The following is a 6,454-nucleotide window of genomic DNA, read 5'->3' as shown; positions in this document are numbered from 1 at the left end:
TGTGCCCCTCCAGCTACCCCAGCCCTGTGCGTGGACTCTGTCAATGGACTCTCACACAACAGGGATGCAGATTTTGGGGACGAGGAAGATGATGAGGAGGTTGAAGCACAGCAAGCAGGCGGAGAAACCATTTTCCCCGACAGCCAGGAACTGTTTCTCACCCTGGATCTAGTACTCCGCCAACCCAGCGAAGGCGGGCTCCCGGACCTAGAAGGCAGAGAAGGGACCTCTGGTGAGTGTACATTTGTAAATATAATACATGGTTTAAAAGCAAGCAGGTTTAATGATTAATTTGCCCTGAAGACTTGAGATGCATTCGCGGCCAGTACAGCTACAGGAAAAGTCTGTTAACGGGCATGGGAATGAAGCGGAAATCCTCCAGGGACATCTCAGTGAAGTTCTCCTGGATGTACTCCCAAAGCCTTTGCAAAAGGTTTCTGGGGAGGGCAGCCTTATTCCATCCTCCATGGTAGGACACTTTACCATTGCAGGCCAGCAGTATGTAGTCTGGAATCATTGCATAACAAAGCATGGCAGCGAATGGTCCCAGTGTTTGTTGGCATTCAAGCAACATCCGTTCTTTATCTCTCTGTGTTATCCTCAGGAGAATGATATCGTTCATGGTCACCTGGTTGAAATAGGGGAATTTTATTAAGGGGCCATTCAGAGGTGGCCGTTCCTGTTGGGCTGTTTGCCTGTGGCTGAACAGAAATCATCCCTGCAATGCAGGGAGGGATGAAGCGATCATCCCAGAGAATTGTGTGTGTGTGGGGGCCGGAAGGGTGGGGGTTAGTTGGGTTTGTAATGCACATTAACCAGAAAACCGCAGCCCCTCCTTTTAAAGGGCCAGCCCAACAGGTGCTTGGTATGGGAAATCAGGGCAGTGCTGTTTGAAACCATTCCCACATGTTAGGAAGGCTAAAGAAGCCAAAAGACTGTGGCTTTCCATGGCTGCCTGCAAGCCGAATTTTGTTGTCCACCAGCCCTGTGTGTGATCTCTTACAGCAAACCGGCAGGCCCTCAATATAAGAGGCAAAATGTGACCTTGTAAAGAAAGCACACGTGCAATGTAATGTTAACAGCTTGGTTCACCATGAAAGAGTCAACCCATTGTTTTCCCAAATGTCTCTTTTTAAAGACTAATCCCGTTTTCTCCCTCCCACAGCTGAAAATGTTTCATTGCTCCACGTATCATCTTCATCCCAGAGGCTATCAAAGATTAGAAGCTGAAAAAAACTGCACTTGTGATGAAATGTTCTCTGAGCTCATGCAGGCCTCCCACGCTGGAAGAGCCCAGCACAACGCATTGAGGGAGACAATGTCAGAGTCCAGGAAAGCACAAATCAATGCGAGGACAGGAGGGATGAGCGAGAGGACAGGAGGGATGAGCGAGATGAGAGATGGCATCAGCGTGATGAGAGGAGACAGGATGCAATGCTGAGGCTACTGGAGGATCAAACTGCTATGCTCCGGCATATGGTTGAGGTGCAAGAAAGGCAGCAGGAGCACAGACCACCGCTGCAGCCCCTGTGTAACCAACTGCCCTGCTCCCCAAATTCCATAGCCTCCTCACCCAGACGCTCAAGAACGTGGTGGGGGGACACCCGGGCACACAACCACTCCACCCCAGAGGACTGCCCAAGTGAAGGAAAGCTGGCATTCAATAAGTTTTGAAGAGCAGTGTGGCCTTGTCCTTCCATCCTCCCCTAGCGACAGATTTGGCCTCCTGCCGTTTGCCATTGCCATGACGGGAGTTAAAGCTGGTGTACAGTAAGTCAAGCAGCTGAGGCTCCCTGTTGGCGAAGAGGCCCCCAAGGGAATGTGCCGGCAGGCTTAATAAAGGGAGCTGCCTCCCGATCTGAACAGATACTGCCTGCAGCCTGTGCAGCCTTGCCGATGACTCCTTGTCGTTTAGGGTGAAGACCTCTAGTGTCAGCGGCTCCTCTTCTAGCAGGAACTGGGTACGCTGGCAGGTTTTACTCTGTTTAAAATGCGAAGTGAAGGGGAAAGGCTGGAAGCTGTTTCCATTGGCAGGTGTTCTGTGCAGCGGCAGAGGACTCAGTGGGGCTGTCGGGGTCACTCAGTGATGGGGCTGGAGGACAGGCAATGCTAGGTAGCTTGGGAAGCCCTTCCCTAATCTGCGCATGCTGGGTGGTGGGTTGTCTAAGCTACACAGAAATCTGACATTCAAAGTGAGCTCGGACTGTTAAAATCCTGATGCTCCAAGTCCGGATTTTCCAAGGGGTCATGTTTCTAGAGGTGCCATGTGCTCTGGGCTATAACGGGGTTCAAAAAAGTACTCGATAAGTTCATGGAGGACAGGTCCATCAATGGCTATTAGCAGGTTGGGCAGGGATGGTGTCCCTGGTCTCTGTTTGCCAGAAGCTGGGAATGAGTGACAGAGGATGGATCACTTGGTGATTCCCTGTTCTGGTCATTCCCTCTGCGGCACCTGGCATTGGCCACTGTCAGAAGACGGGACACTGGGCTAGATGGACCTGTGGTCTGACCCAGTATGGCCGTTCTTGTTTTTATTTTCTTATGGGCCCAATCCTGCCGGTGGCTGAGCGAGATGAGACCCCATGGAATATCAGTGACTAGTTCACAAATCGCCTCAGGTATATTTGCTGCTGGAAATTTATTCAGCAAAAGCATTTTCAAAGGTTTTATTCTCTGGCTCGATTATGAACGCAGGAATTGAGAGCTGCGTTGTTCTATAGTAAGAGGTCTGATAGGGCATATTTCTTTTTCCTGACTGGCTCTGGGCTCCAACGTTTCTGCCCTGTAGATACCCCTCAGAGCTGCAGGGATACTGGCATCTCCACCCCCTCTCTGGCCTCTGAGTGCCAGACATCAGACCTTGTAGTTTTCCCTCTCCTGGGCTGGAATCCCACGATCCTCCCACTCTCAGGCTGGGCTCTGGGCTACCACACTCTGCGGGTCCACTGGGCTGGCCCTGCAGGTCTGAGTGTGTTCGGCACCTGTGGCTCTTCCCTCTAGGAGTCTATGATGAGTGCTGAGAGGAGTGACCAGCCAGCCTTCTTGCCCTCAAATACTGTTTGATCTGAAGAGAAGGAAGAAAGTGTAACATGGGAGAATAAGAGGTTTTTTTCAAACGACAGTCTGTACATGTCTCTGAGTCCAAGCCCTCCCACTCTGTTGGGGACCCAGGCAGGCTGAGAGCCTTTAGACTTCCCCAGCCGTGTCTGTGCCTGTCAGCTTGAAGAGCTTCTGAGCAACAGCTGTCCCACCTCTGGACAGACTCCCAGTGCTGGGAAAACAAGCTGTGTAACGTGGCTGGAGCCTGGAAATAGGCTCTTCCCAGCTTGTAGCTCCCATGTTGTCTCTCAACCTTCCTGAAGTGCTCACTGAGTGATGGCTTTTCTTGAGCTGTTGCTTCTCTTCCTGCTTCTTTTTTAGCAGCCTGCTGCTAAACTAAGATGAGCCAGACGAGTTTCTCCTAATATAGGTGGAGCACAAACATCCCAATACTTAACCCAATACAGCTCTACAGCAAACATCCCGAGAACTGGGTTTAACCCACACATTCATTATGGCAGCACAGTGCCGTTCCCAGTGCTCCACATTTTATGAATACAGGACACTTGTACTTAACCCAATAAAGCTCTACAGCAAACATCCCCAGAACTGGGTTTAACCCACACATTCATTATGGCAGCTCAGCTCCATAGATGTCACAGTGCCGTTCCCAGTACTCTGCATTTTATGAATACAGGACACAGGCAGCCAGTGAGCAATAGGCTACTTTTCTGTGGGAAATGAGGTTCCATTTCCCTGAATACTCATGCAATTGACTTTGAAATCCATGTCCGGCAAGCTCTCATCATGGCTGAATCACAGGTGCTGGGGTTACCTTGTACTAGTAAGTGAGAGCTCAAGGAATGAATATTTTCTATAGCAATCCCAATGCTTGTTCCCACTCCGGAGACAGGCTACAGACTGACAGAACAGAAGCTGAGGAGACCCAGTCAGCTATTAACCCAGGGACAGAGGAGAGACTAGACTTTTGTTTGCTGACAAGGGACTGAATGAGGGCTGAGATGCTGTCATCTTTTCAGGTTCTGAAGAAATCCAGATGACATAAACTAGGTTTCTAAGTCCCACTCTAACCTGAGAAAACATCTCTGAAAGCAGATCAGAGGGGAAAGAATGAGTTGGAATGAGTGTACTAAAGTACAGATATGCAAATGGCATGACAAAACTTTTCATCATAATACAAATATTACAAACCAAAGTTTCATAACATGCATGTCTAGCCAAAGTTAGCAGTAGAGTTGTTGGAATTGCAATAAGAAGGAGCACAGGTAACAGTTGTGGAAGAAATTATCTGATAAGGTTTTGTGATGCCCCTATTGCAGGATAATTGTATGTGCTAAGGATGGGAAAGGGTCATCTTAGTGGGTGGCCAAGAGACAGTATGGCATTTGGACTATGATTTACCCTCAACACTTGCTTAAACTGGAAAAATTACTTATCACTGCAATATGTATGATTTTGTCCTTACAAGGCATTGTTGGAAGGGTCTGTGGAAAAGTACCCATGCAGAAGTGTATTGTTTGAAAATGCCACCGAAAATCCTGGATAACTCTGTTAAAGTGTATGGAAAACAGAGCAGCTTCCCACCCTGTGTGGGGCTATGCTGACTCTCCTGCTGTGTGGGGCTATGCTGACTCTCTAAAATAAAAAAAAGTCTCAGGCAATTCTGATTCCTAAAACAAAGAGTGGTTAATTTTCAATGACACAGTTAATGGCCTTTTTTTAGAAACTATTTCAGAAGTACTCCACATCCTGGTTGCAATGGGTTTGTGCTATTAATTGTTTTGTTCAGTGAACCATTCTATGATACTATCTCCTGGTAACTCACAGGAAGCTGTTTCTAACACATACATTAAGGGTTCTGCATTCATTCACTCTGCAAGACTTGTGCAAGACTTTCCAAACAGCCCTAAGAGAACAGAACCACTGGCCTGTGTTTCTGCAAAAAGCAGAGCCGCGGTGCAGCAAAGGGGAGTGCAATAGAGGTTGTCTATAATTTACGCCCATCAGCTGTTACGCACTCATGGCTGAAGTAACTTGCACAGTCAGCTGGATATTAGTGCACAACTAGTGTTTGCATTATTCACCCATTTGTGAAGCCAACCCTTCCCCCCAGCTGAAGTAACTGTCAGTCTTATCTTGTAACTTGCCTGAAATCCACAGATCCTTGCACGGGGAGATGATGCAGTTCCTGTGAGGATGAAGAGAAGCTTGTTGGATGATTGTTTTCTCTGGTCAATGCTGACCAGGCAAAGCACTTCAATTTCTCTTGGAGGGATTCTTGAGAGTCAGGGTGTATCACCAAGAGCATTTGGTAAGGGAGAGTTAACACAGTTCGGTTCTGATCATATTTACACATTTATATGTGGAGTGCTGCAGTTGAAGTCACAGTTACTGAATTCAGAACCTGGCCCTGCGAATTGATCCCATGTGCTACAAAGAGGCAGTGGCAGAATTTTGACTCTGAGGAGTTCTCATAAACATACAGTTGAAGGTAGCCTAGAATTCCTCCTTACCTGTAAGGGGTTAAGAAGCTCAAATAACCTGGTTGGCACCTGAGCAAAAGGACCAATGGGGAAAGAGATATTTTCAAATTGGGGTTGGGGGCAGGGGGGTGGAAGAAGGCTTTGTTTGTCTCAGTATTGCAAAAAGAGTAAGTAAATAAGGCAAGGTGTGTTAGATTATCTTTTGTTTTTAGCTTGTGAATTTTCCCTTTGCTTAGAGGGAGATTTATCCCTGTTTTTCGTAATTTTAAAGTTTACCTAGAGGGGAATCCTCTGTGTTTTGAATCTGATTACCCTGTAAAGTTACCTTCCATCCTGATTTTATAGAGGTGTTTCTTTTACTTCTTTATAATAAAGTTCTGTTTTTGAAGAATCTGGTTTACCTATTTGGTTGGTAGATTATTCTCAAGGCTCCCCAGGAAAGGGGGTGACGGGACTTGGGGGGATATTTTAAGGAAACAGGAACTCCAAGTGGTCATTTTCCTGAATCTTTCTCTAACTCTCTTGGTGGTGGCAGGAGTACCCATCCAAGGACAAGGAAGGATTTGTGCCTTGGTGAAGTGTTTAACATAAGCTGGTAGAAATAAACTTCGGGGGTCCTTCATACGGGTCCCCACATCTGTACCCTATAGTTCACAGTAGGGAGGGAACCTTGAGAGAAGTGGAGAAAGTGAAAAAAATGTATATAATGAGGCAATGAAACACATTTACAAATAGCTTCAATGGAGGACAGATAATACAATGACTACTTTCACCATGCACTTGCTATGTGTTCATGCACGAGTCATGATACAATGGGCCACACTCAGAAGTGAAGGGCCAGAAAGGGTGTCTATGTGAAAGTTACAACTGTAAAATCACAGTTATCAAATAGGATGCGGAACTCCCAGCCA

This window comes from Lepidochelys kempii, chromosome 1 (assembly GCF_965140285.1).
Source record: "Lepidochelys kempii isolate rLepKem1 chromosome 1, rLepKem1.hap1, whole genome shotgun sequence".
Classification (NCBI taxonomy): Eukaryota; Metazoa; Chordata; order Testudines; family Cheloniidae; genus Lepidochelys; species Lepidochelys kempii.
The sequence above is the reverse complement of the archived record's forward strand: the minus strand, read 5'-3'. Positions refer to the sequence as shown.